We start from the raw sequence: 13,293 nt of genomic DNA, 5'->3' as shown, positions 1-13,293 counted from the left end.
GCTATCCTTTTCTTGAACATACTAACTTAACTCTGTAGCAGCTTGGCTTTTTATCATTGATATTCTACCTAATGCGATGTCAGGTGACATAAAAGCATGTTAAAGTGTCGTTAAATACTATCTCGTGTTCTGTCTTTGACTGTGTTCTCTGCAATGTCTGTGATTCTTTCTATAACTTTTTTTTATACTATCCTCTCTAGAATTATTTAAAATAGCTAGCGATGAGCAGCAGGGGAGCACACAAGCAATATTAAATTAAATAGGAAAAAAAAAAAAAAAAGTTGACAAGTACAGTTTTGGCAAATAGTGTAGTGTTTTGTTTTGTTGTTTCATCCAAGGAGGTTAAAGATTGTTAGAATCCTGAACTCTTTCATGGGAAATGGCAACATAACCAATCTCCAGCAACATGCCAACAACTATTTGTCATTTCTTCTGAGTTTAATCTACAGGAGGATTCATCATCTGTGGCAGATGTCTGTAAATACACAAATCTATTGATCCAGGGCTCATTTTCTGCAGAAATGTAGCTGGCAAGGATGTTTACTTCTCTGTGTGGAATGTAAAACGTGTTGCCTTATCTATCTAGAGAGGGGGAAAAAAAAACAAGTTGAGATTTTTTGTGTGTTATTGCATAGCAGAGGTTAATAGGCTGGGAATGTATGATTTCTTTATTACCCTTGCTTCTTTCCTATCATCTACTCTCATCAATAAATAAATAAGTTAATTAAAAAGCTGTTTCTAAGGGAAAAAGTACAGATCCCTAAGATGTATCAACATTTCTGGAAAGGATTTAGCCTCTGGCTTAAAAAATACATAGCGTTATGGATGGTTGAAAGCCCTTAACTTCAGTGTTTTTTACCATTAGAATGAGCTGCACAAGCTGCAACAGTAAATGAATGGTACAGCTCCTCACCTGAAGCTGTTCGGCCAGTGGGCCGTGACAAGGCCCACCATGCACAAAAGCGAAGATGTAAATCCTGGTTACAGAAATGCCCAAAATTTTGTGTATGCATTTAATTATAATCCTAATATTTTGGAAATATTCCAAATAATCAGGATGTGTATAAAAATATTCAGAATCTAATTAAATTCACATAGGAAATTCTTTCTGATGTTCAAACAGGAGCTTCTGAAGTGTGTGTGTGTGCCCACATGCAGAAATGAGCATATTACTTAATATTTTCATAAATTATTTAAAATATTTTACTTAGTGTTTCTGTGACCTCTCTTTTCTCCGTTGCAGGCTCCCCATAACTGCAGGGCTCACCCAAACGTTCTCGCCTTCTCCACTCACCTGTCACCACGGGTGTCCTTTGCTGACACAGCTGCTGGGGGAGCGGCTCTTCTGAGCTCCCCCAGCAGTTCAAGCTGCTGTGCAAACAGGTGTAGTTGTTCTCAAGCACTCCTTTCATGAGGCCGATGCAGATTGCCTCCTGTGTATGAAGAGTGAGCGCTCAGAGAGTCCGAATAATGCACAAGGTGAGTTGTGCATTTTGTTCAGAAATGGCTGGCCCTTGCAGATCACCATCACCAGTAGAAGCAGAGGGCATGAAACTGTCCTGCAAGGCAAGGCTGGGTGAGCAGGTGGGATGGGGCACCAGCCTCCTTCTGTGTCCTCACCCGATTCTGTGATTTTGCTGCAAAACAGGAGTCAAACTCTGGTGGATATTTTGTTCGTTGTTCCTTATTTGAGTTATCAGTAGGGAAACAAATAGAAAACTTTGTCACAGCCAACACAGGGCTTTGAAAGGGACTTGTGAGAAAGTCCTACTTTTTCTCTATCTCTGCTCAAATTATAAATGAAGGTAAATGTTTTCCTGACATCTCTAGGTGCACTTTTATTATATTCAGTGCTGTTTACAGCCAGAGGGGCAGATTAGTAGGTGCTCATGTTCAAGTGCAGCCCAGCACTGTGGGTGGGTTTAATGAAATTAAATTTGTTGTCTGTGTGTAGCTGGCTACAACGATTCTTACTAAACACAAAAATGCATTTTGTGAACAATGAATTAGAAAAGGGAATGTTTATTTCTTAGCAAGCTTCATTCACCAAAGAATTAAAAATGATTGAAAACTTAAACTTATTTGATTTTTTTTCAGATTGTTTTTGTTGGATATTCAGTTGATTGTTCAGGATGTTCAGGCCTATGTAATAAATGAAAACTAGCTGAAATGAACAGCCGTGGGGAGAAGTTGCCTTTTTTTTTGCCTTTTTTGCCTTTTTTGCCTTTTTTTTTTTTTTTTCACCCACAAGAATCAACACATTCTCATTAATAGGAGAGTTTAATTTTGCATGCTGAGCTTCCGTAAAGAATAAATAAATAAATAAAAGGAATAACATGAAAAAAAAAAAAAAGCAGTAGCAACCACAGAAGACATGGAGTCCTATTATTTTACTTTTTGATATGAACATGAGCCCTACAGATACATGATTCAGTTTAGTAATTTCCTTCCTTTTAACCTAAGCAGCTGTTTTGGGAAAGATTCCTTTCCTTCAAGATTAGTTCATGAGTGCGCTTAATATGTTCTTGCAAAAATATTCTATTGCTTTCTTTTATAATCTTGGCAGAGAACAAAACATGTTTCATTAATTACGTCTTATTTTCTTTATTTAAGCTTTCCCAAGGCTTAAAAATAACAGTGTTATCACCTGTTTCAACAGACTGTTTTCTGTAAAGCTCAAGGTATCCTTATTTAATTGAATTAAGTCTGTATTTAAAAATAGAGTTACGGTTTCCCTGCCTATATAAACTTGACTGTGTCTTCCCGTTAACAACAATCCATCTGCCATAGATATTACCAGTACGTTATAATGAGTCTCATCCTCTTATCAAAAGAGAAGTGTGGTTCTTGGTAAAAGAAAAAAAAACCTATAGAGAAGCAAGCCGTTCCTAAAAGTGGTACAGTTTATTCCACAGAGCTGGAGTTAGCAGAAAAATTATGTACTTTGTCTGTGCTACACAGTTAACTGGTTACTTGACATTTCAGAGACCTGAAGTGGGAATGCAGTATTGCAGAGTACCGTGTAGTTGCTGTGAAGTTGCATATTGATCAAACTCAAAGCAAGTTAGGTGCTAACCAGACAGCATTGGCCAGAGGATAAGATGCCAGCCGGGCAGGGCTCTCGGCTTGGTTCCTAGCTCAGTTCCTGCCTCCTTGCTGGCCAGCAGCAAGTCGATTAAACTGGGATGTTCTGGTATGGATACTAGATAACCTGCTGGGCTTTGGAGAAATGCTGAACGCCAAAACTTCAACTAACTTGAAATACAGTACCTTTAAATTTCCTCACCTTCCAGTGTTAGTTTAGGGCAAAAGAGGTGGTTTATGTTGCACTCTTTAATCTTTTAAATTGAATTATAGTCCTAGTTTTTAGTCACTTATGACCAGGGAAAAGTGATTATCAATATATTTAGATTTACGTATTTATAAACACTTATATCACATCATTTGAGTGGCAAGCATATAGAGGACTGACTGAAACCAAAGCATTTATTAATATAGTTACAATATAGTTTCTGTGGCAGAAGTGTCATTGCACCAGCATAGTCTCAAAATAGGGTCATATTTCTAGCTTGGTCTTTATTAGCATGCTACTTTGTCCATAAAATAAAACATTCACCACATTTCTAATAAAACTCTGGTTTATGTGAGTGTTAAATACCTTCTGTTGAGTGAAGTATCAATTAAGCGATGAATTGCAGAGTCATGTAATTTGTTTGAAATGGTGCTAATTGCCACTGTAAGGTCTTTACTGATGCTGAAATGTTTAGTAGTAGACTGCAAGGATAAACACCTCGTTACAAAGATTAGCTTTCATATGGTAGTGTCTTTCAGTTGCTGCTTACCAAGAGATGAAGTATTTCTTCTCAGCTTCTGTCGTTCCCCTGTTTAAGTCCTGTCCCCCTCTACTCTTCAGGTTACTGTAATAATGTTCAGCTTATTGGAAATTACCTTACTCCTAGTAAGAATGTTGCGCCTTGTCAGAATGATGCCTATTGGAAAACATAAAGCATTTTCACTCAAAATGCTGAAGGAAATAGAACAGATTGTGTATTTGAAACCAAGCAAATCTTTCTGAGAAGCAAAGGAAAATCTGCTTTTCCTTACTCCAAATGAAAATATAGAAAATAGTGAAAACATTTTTGGCACACTTTTCATCTCACTTTTATTTATTTATTCTTAATTTGGACCAGCTCTGCTGGAGGTTAGAGCAAACTTCCATTTTGCAGAGCTATTAATGACAACACAAAAAGCACTACAGTGGTAAGTGACACCTGAAAGCTATGAATTTGCTTGCATTGAAGGTCTTATACTGAAGGATTCTGGATAAATTCCATACTCAAATACCTCAGCAGAAAATTTATATAGCTGCATTGTTTTAACAACATTATTTATGTAGATTCAGATATATATGTAGATATATATGTAGGTATACATATATTTTGCGTGTACACACACATACACAAAGAAATTATGCTCCATTAATCATTGTAACCATCTTTACAGTATTTGGGAAAATAAGGCCTGTAACTTAAGCAGGAAGAAGGCAGGCTAGTGAACACTAATACATTATCTGTGCATCAAGATGGTTGCATAAATATAGCACAGTCCCATCCCTGCTATTTATCACACACTTCACAAATACATTTTCTTGTTCTGTATCTCACCAAAATCCAGTTTTCACATCCTACTGCCATAGGCCCCTAGCATTATACAACATCCTCAGCTGAAAGCAGAAGTGGTACAAAAGTGAAGTATATTGGTCTAAATGGCACCTTCGTAGGTTCAGATACCAGGTTGTAAACCTGGTATCAAATGTGAACAAGGATAATGAATCGCGCTTGCTAATCCATGTGTTACAATACTGTCTTGCATCTGTCCACATCTGACAACTAAGTTGTTTGGCTAATGAGTGACCGTTGCAAAAAGAACTGTGTTATTTAACTATAAATACCTGAAACACAGAAAGAGCAGGAAGGAAAGGAATGTGGGATGGTCTGAAGGGGGTCAATAAATAAATAAAAAAATACATTACAAATAATGGGAAACTTAATGAAAAACTTCATGCTAAACCCCAGTAATTTTCCAAAGTAGATGTGGAGGTGGTTTTGCCAGGATATTCCAAATTAGACTTGATGAAGGAATAGCACCTATCATGTAAGAAATGATTCTATACTGGTAGGGGAATGAATTGAAAGAAGTCTATTTCTCATTTTAGGCTGCTTGATTGTGCAGGAGCTACTTAATTAAGCTCTCATACTTGCGCCTGATATACAGGAATCTGAAAGGAGATGGAAAATGTTGGTAGAGTCACCTGCTTTTTCCTTGCTCTGCTCTGTTTTTTCCTGGCATTTATGGTAACCCATTTTCTTCCTAAGAATGCCAATGAGTATTTCCCATCTGTGTTACTGTTGAATTAAAAAGAACAGCTATTATGCTGATACTTCTATTGCTGTGTTATGTGACCACTGTTTGAAGGAGTCCTGTACGAACAGGGATGTAGTGAAGCAGATGAAATTCTGTAGCAAAAATAACAGTTGAGATGGCAAATGAAGTTACTAAGTTCTGTTTTCTTCGTGAGTGACACTTAAAATACGTTTCTTTTATTTCCATGAGGATCTTTTAGTTAATATAGTTCTGTTTTTTATTGTAGAGATAGTGCAGCAAAAGTAACAAGGAGGCCGTGGTTGATTTTGAATTCTCTTCTATAGTTGCAACTCATATTTACATGTGAGCAGTGAGATGCTGCTGGAAGTTACCAAAGAAAAGTTCCACGTTCTCCTCTCAAAAAACCTCTCTTCTTTTGGACCTGCAGAGAGCTGTTTGTCTGCAGTGCTGCTGCTGAAGAGCACATTGAGTCACACATCAAAAATGCAGGCTTTGTCCTCTCTTGGCTGACTAGGCTCGTATCAATTATTCTTTCCTCCTGTATTACTTAATGATACACCAACTCTTTTCACAAAGTGTGCGTGACTCAAGGCTTCAACATACTGCTGCCCCTGAACTATTCTTTTTTGAATCACAGCTTGGAGGCCTGGGAGGGATTTATTAGGGGAGATGTTTGGGAAGATCAAATTCTAAGGTACTTGTAATATTAGGCTCAATTCTTAAAATGGCAGTTTTGTTTAAACATCTCTGTAATTAATACACTGAAAATTTCATCAAAGGTCTAGGGATTCAGCTTAAAAAACATGCCAAAGTTCAAAGCTTCTGTTAAATCACTTGAAACCACAAAATAAGTTTGAGGATCTTTTCCCAATATGTATGAGTCCAGAAGCTCCAAGTAGTAAACCTTCCATTCATGACTCTTCATCATTTCTAATTAGAACCAAAATGCTGAAGCCAAATGAAGGAAGAACTTAGTTTCTGAAGGTTTTAGTTTGTTTGTTTGCTTTTATAGAAGTTTTTTAAAAAAATGAATTAAACACCCTGAAAACCCCTGCATGCTCTTATTTTCATTTTTAGGCGTGTGACTAGCAGATTCTTTTCAGGTGTTTTGTTAGTTTTTGTTTTTAGTCTATCAGCAAATAGATTTAAAAGGTGATTTAATGTGAATCACCAAGACATTAAATAAGAGAAATAAAATTTGTATTAGCCCACATTGCTCATATGTTACGAACTATTTTCCTGTAGGCTCTTGTCCTAGAAAGATAGTTTTAATAACTTGGCGTAGCTTGACATAAAGAAAAAGAAAAACAAAGGAAAACAGCAGTGATTTAAAAATAAAGTAAAAGTGCTTTGGGGTTACTGTCACTTTAGATGCTGAGCCCTTTAACAAGGAGGTTTATAAAATAGGATACTGGTCAGGATTTGGGGTTTTTGTTTATTATTTTCTCTGGTGTGACTGTTGCTGTTAGGAGATTCACAGCTTCAGGGTCTAAATACAACATTAACGTGTCAGCTTTAGTAGCACAAGAACAAGGCCACATGAATTTTATGTTTTGTGGATTTTCTCTCACTTTCTCCAAATAATAGCACACTTGCAATATGAATTTTTAAGGGTCATTAAAATCTTAAGAGTTTCTTGCATCTTGTCAAGGATCATCTGATAGACCTACTACATACTGTATTTTAAAGTAGACCCTAAAATTTTCCTGGTTTTGCTATCTGGCTACCAGAGCATCTCTGCAGCAACTCAGCTTTGATGTTTGAAGGACAAACACATGAACAGGCTATATTTTGGAAGCAAAAATATATCTGTTTTGTGTCCCAGTGATGAGGCATGGCAACACCTATGTGCGGCTTTGTAACCTACCTTCACTCGTCTGCATGGACAAGATGCCCAGAGTGCTTCCTAAACACTGGGGACAGCTTGAAAGTTGCATTGTCTGTGGGAGCAGCAAGGCCTTAAGGAGGCAGAGTATCCTGGATGACCTCCAAAACTAGTCAGCTGTCGTGCAGTGGAGATAAATCTATATAAATTAACCCAGGGAGTATTGCTGCATGTGGAATCTCTACAGATGTTAGCAGTACAGGGTGGAACTGGGGCTCAGCTGTCTTTAATGAGGCTGTGTTTCAGGGAAACTCCCTGTGTATCTGTTGAAATAATTTCTCAGGTTGACTCAGCTGAAGTTGGCATCAACCTGTATAATAATCTGGTATCACCTGCCTGAGGAATATATCTGGAATTGCTATTGATCTTGTGTAGTCTGCTGGAGGCAGGTGCATAAGGCCAAAAGCTAGAGAGCTGAAGAAAATGGATGCACCTAGCTGCAAACGTATGCAATGTGTGTTGAATAAACAAGACTGAAGAGTCCAATACACATTGCCTATAATCCTACAGGTGACAGAGGAAAAGAAGTCTGATTGTTGCTATTGAGAACAAATCAAATGGTCAAAAAGGAGAATAGGAGAAGAAAAGGCCAGCAGCAACCTGCACTGTTTGCATTCACTTTTGTGAGAATAATTCCTTCCTGAATTGCTTTGGCTGTTAGTCCATGGGGTAACCTATCCCTACTGGGATGCCAAAATATCCAGGCAGCAGTAGCTTTCGATCTGTATGTACCCACAAGGCTGAGAACGCTTGGTTGATTTGTGTTGCTCATGTTCAGTGAAGTGCATTAGTAGTGTACCGTGGTATTTTCAAGTCTTGGATCCTGTCAGATTTGGGGACTTTGAATCGCCTTAAATAACTGGGACACAAGGATTCCTAAAACCCTAGAGATTAACCAGCCACAGAATAAAAATCAGTTCAGATACACATCTAAGCCTCATTTAATTTTAATCTAAGCTCCTGTGGAATTTTAGTTATTTTTGGAATGGGAGACTTATGTTTTAAAAAATAAATAAATTAGGAGTGGGACAAAAATTCGTTTTGAAACTTTCCAGTTCTATTGAAATCTGAAATGCATTTTGAGGGGTAAAAAACAAAAATTAATCAAACAAACAAAAACTACAAATTACCTCTGTTTCTTCAATCATATTTCATTTATATTTCTAGTGGTTTTAGGAACATCATTTTTTCTTTAAAAAATTGTACTCTGTGCTATACATGAGTTAAGGAAAAGAGGGCCAAAATCTCACTGTGGTTTCTGACAGATTCTGTCAATCATAGTAATATGCAGGAATATGCTCAGAGAAGCGCTTTCACAGGAAGGCTTATTCACACATGGAGGGATGACTACGTGTACAGCAAGAAGCATAGACATGAAATATTACCCTAAAAGAGAATATTCCACTTTTAATTCACCCCTTCAGTCAGAACTAGAGGTATGCAGTCACTCAAAAGGCTGTTCTAGTGCATAAGAAAATTCAACCAACCATTCAGGAATTCTCCTGCCCTAGGCAAGACTGAATCCAGGTAATTTCTTCACAAACAAATGCCTCGTATACCCAGGGAAGCTGGAGCAATGATAACTGGCTATTAAAAAACTAAGCTTGCCTGTTTCTGGGTACACTAAGAGTGCTGGCAGCATGGATTCAGGGCTGCTCGGCGTTACGGTCTTGCTGGCTGTACTAGAGCCTTGTAAAGAAGACTCTGAAGATAAAAAGTATATTCAGAGGCTTCTATGGTGCTTTCAAAGAAGGCATCAACTAATTGATTTACACTAAGAATTCAGCACCACATACACTTGTGTAATCCTGCATCAACAGGTTGCCCTGAATTTATCTTGTCTACCATCTCTGCTTAGGTATCAGCTCCTATAGCAGAGTAGGGTCCTACCTAATCTGAAATCTCTTGCTTTTTTATTTATTTATTTGTTTATTTATTTTTGCTCATTACATCACCCCAGTATTTTGTGTTTTGTTACATGATGTGCTGTAGGTAACGGGAATGTGCTGACCCCTGAGTGGTTTATACCTTTAGTCTGTTGCTGTGCTCCTGAGTGCCTGGCTTTGTCTGGTCTTGACAGTGAAGAGAACTGGACAAACATTGCAGCTTGGGTCCTTCTCTCAACCCTTTGCTATTCTCTTCTTCAGACGCATACTTTCATATGGCAGAATTTATTTCTGAATTCCATGCTTCACTTCATCGCGTCTTCCTTAGCTCAGATGTTCTCAACTCACCGTTTGTTTCCTGTTCAAACTATAACCAGTTCCATGTTCTGACACACCCTTCTGCCACACATATCCCTGTTTGTATGTCTGATTGTTTTGCAAAATGTTCTTAGTGTTTGTAATTGTCTATACGTTCTTAGAAATGTTTGCATCATCTATTGGTACAGGGCTATCAGGCTATATTTTCTTAATGATTTGTTGTTGTTGCTGTTTTCCTCTATTCTTTTGCATCCTGGCACATCTACATACTCTGATTTATGACATCCACAAGTGCATTTTCTTTTTAGGAATACTGTTTTTAACAAAGTTTTTGCAAATCAGCAAATCTATTTCTAATACCTGTGAAAAAAATATATTAAAAGGACAGCAATTTTAATAATTAATTTGCATAATTCACGTCATTTTTTTTCGGCTTTAATACTTGCTTTTGTATTGGCTTCAAAAATTCAGGAGTAAGGCACTAGATTGTTGCTCTGGAGAACTGAACCTCCTCATGGCAGATTTTTCAGTGCAGTCTGGAGAAATTGTTTAATCTCTCTCCATCTTATTTCCCGGCCTGTGGAACTGAAACTGTAAGAGTTCTACCTCTCTGTAAAATCTGTAATGGTTTGTAGAAGAAGGAAAAAAAAAAAAATATCCACAGTTTCTGAGTGCAAAAGCTAGGAATTACTCAGGGAATATTAGACAGTAGGTTGGAAGCAAAATGAAGGAACTACCTTTTTAAATGTAACAATTTCTGTGCCAATAAACACCCTAAAGAAAGTAGAGACCTTTTACTCCACGCAGCCACGCTGACTTTGGCATACAGGCAAGTTGTAATTACTTGTAATGGAAGATGCATGTGAAAGGCCTAAGTGCTAGTAAATATGGAATTTCATACTCTCATCTCAATATTTGTTTCATTATTTTTATGTTAGCCCAAATAGGAAGAGTATCTCAAAAGAGGATAAAATGTTTATTCTGCCATTGGTTGGATGTGAGTGGGTATCTCACGGCTGGTTACTGAATTAAGCGCTCTTCCTTCATGCAAACCTTGAAAACAAAAGCACAAAGTTGTTAACAAGAAGACATGTAAGCAGTAGGAAAACATTATACTAAATGTAAACATACTTGCATTTAAGGTATTTCCAGGAATTTGTTTCAGGTGTGCAAAATGTATCTTCTCATAGTTAATCCGTAAAAATGTACACACTTTTACCATGGGGCTTCCTTTCCTGTTTGCTTTTTGTTATCAATCTTAGAACAAGCTGTGCTTAGGTGTTTGGTCTCCTTGCAGAAATTTACCTTATCCGAAGTGGCATTTCATTTATAGTGGCATTGGCAAGTAAACACATAGCATTCTGAAAGAATTCATTAAATAGGGACGTGTTAGTTTACAGGTTTAATCCATATGATATTTATTGGCAGTCATGCAGGCAATGACAGGCAGCCAACACACTATTCAGTGGACTTTTCCACCCATCTGTTTATCCATCTGTTACTTGAAAAATAGATTGCTTTTTTTCCAAAAAAAGCATTGTTTTAGCAGGCCAGTGAGATAAAGATATGTTGAAGTATAGAACTCATTGTAACAGGACTATCTGAAACATCCAGCAGTATCTTGATATGAAATAATATTGGTAACTGGTGTGCCTCTGGCCCCCGACACTTACACACATGCCACAGTATATTACCAAAATAAACTCAAAATAGACAGGTTCAACTTCCTTTTTTTATGTGAGCGGAGGCAGAAGATGGCTTTTTGACCATGTTCTTGAGTTACGTGTTGCTGAGCACACATTACCTTGTTAAGATCAGAATGCTCTGGAAAAAAAAAAGGAATAATCTGATTTTTAATCAGAATGGCAATATTAACTTGTGCACTGTGTTGACATAGTAGGAACACCTCAAAAAGAGAATTAAGTTATTAAATTTCAGTCAGGTGCTTAAAAACGTCATTAATGTTATGTAAGTTGTTTTTATGCTATGGATTTCTGAAGCCTACAGTTTTTAATATTGTTATCTTTTTGTTTGAAAATGTGTTTTTCCTCAGGAAGAAAAGATTATGAATATGCTTTTGAGGGAAAAAAGTCATTTAAAAAACTCTTAAAATTTATAACTTCATATAGCTACAGCTATACTAAGAGACACATTCCAGAGATATCAGCTGAATGACTAAATTGAGGAAAACTAATTCTGCAATTTTTGATTGTCATCTGCCCTTTAATCTGTTGTTTTAAATTCTTGTGTAAAAGAAATGCCAAAACGAGAGGAGAAATTTCAGATATTTGTTGTGTTGTAATTGTGCTGATGAAAAAGGCTTGCATTGGCAGAGATTTATGATGTCCCCAGTTCTGGTGAACATTACAAAATGTGCATTGCAGCATATTCTGTATGGTTCACGGGCTGGCTGATTCGCAGTGTTCTCCCTGAAAATGCCTTCGTGGCAGATTTGCTACAATTTATTTTGGTAATGTGGTATTCTACAAGATAACAGAATCAATGACAATGTCTGGCAAAGATTTCTATTGGGAGATCTGCTTCCATTTTGGTAACATTTTTAGCCTATGAAATGTATAAACTGAGAAATGAATTGATAAATAATTTCCAAAATATTAAGTGACAGAGCATTGTGCCTAAAAATACAAAGCCAAAGAAACTCCTGTGGACATTTCCACTGATTCAAAGAAGCATTACAAATGGCTCTGTGCTTACAAATGGCTACTATGCTGTCACTCTGCAGAGGCAGCAAAAGGAACCTGTTCCTTCAGTTTAAGGATGTTGACCCAGAATACAGTTGGCTCTCTGGGCTGCAAGCACAAATTGCCAGCTCGTGTTGAGCTTCTTGTCAACCAACACCCCCAGGTCCTTCTCATCAGGACTGCTCTCAATCCATTCTCTGCCCAGCCTGTATTAGTGTTTGGGATTGCCCCATACCAGATGTAGGATCTTGCACTTGGTCTTGTTGCACCTCATGAAGTGTGCACAAGCCCACTTCTCAGGCCTGTCCAGGTCCCTCTGTCACTGTGCCACACAGCTTGGTGTCATCATCAATAAAGAACAATAAGACAGCATAGGGAAGAATCACAAAACAACATGGAGGACTAATTATTATTTCTTCTGAACTTTCAGCATGTCTTTCTATTTAGAGCTGAAAGGTTTCAGCAGCTGAAAAATGAAGATGACAGCAAAGTAAGGATATTGTTGTTATTATTTGCCCATCAGGCAAGCAACATGCAAGCATGACTTTTTTCTTCAATTTAATTTAGTTGAAAGCATTAATAATAATCTACCAAATTGGATCAATTTTTAATATTTCCTAAGGGAGTTTATTCACAGATTTCACAATTATATATAGTCTTGTTAGGAGGCTACTCTACTGTAGGATTTTCCCCCAACTCTCCTGAGATAGCGGTATGATTGCTTCTAACTCATTGCACAATGTGACATTCTGTGAAGAGAGAACTTAAAAAACAGGTTTTATTCTGAAAAAAAAAAAAAAAAATGCATTCTATTTTTCATGGAACAGCCAATGGTATGGAAGAAAATTAGGAAGCAAAATATCTAGCTTTTTTTGTACTCATATTTGTCTGGGGTATGTATGCTACTGAAAAACAGCACAGAACATAATTTACCGAGGGACTATTGCAAAGATAGTGTTCATTTTCCTTGAAAGTAATCAGTAAATTCAGAATTTAAGGTGTTGTACCACCAGTCTTTACAAACATGCTCCAAGTGTATTCAAAATGGTGTACAATATGAGACGAATATAAAGAAGTATACAAATCTGGAAAGCTTTGGGGAAAATCTTCAAGGAAA

General features: G+C 37.2%; 1 long non-coding RNA gene across 1 annotated transcript in view; it reads left to right on the top strand.

Annotated features, from left to right (window-relative positions):
• Positions 1-1,420: 1,420 nt before the first annotated feature.
• The window catches only part of LOC118168547, a 35,532-nt gene continuing 23,659 nt past the window's right edge, over positions 1,421-13,293 (top strand). Inside the window, exon 1 of the long non-coding RNA XR_004751642.1 lies at positions 1,421-1,479. This is a non-coding gene — a long non-coding RNA (uncharacterized LOC118168547). The remainder of the gene's footprint in view (positions 1,480-13,293) is intronic.

Source organism: Oxyura jamaicensis, chromosome 5 (assembly GCF_011077185.1).
Source record: "Oxyura jamaicensis isolate SHBP4307 breed ruddy duck chromosome 5, BPBGC_Ojam_1.0, whole genome shotgun sequence".
Classification (NCBI taxonomy): domain Eukaryota; kingdom Metazoa; phylum Chordata; class Aves; order Anseriformes; family Anatidae; genus Oxyura; species Oxyura jamaicensis.
Note: the sequence above shows the minus strand (reverse complement) of the source record. Positions and strands in the feature narration are given on the sequence as shown.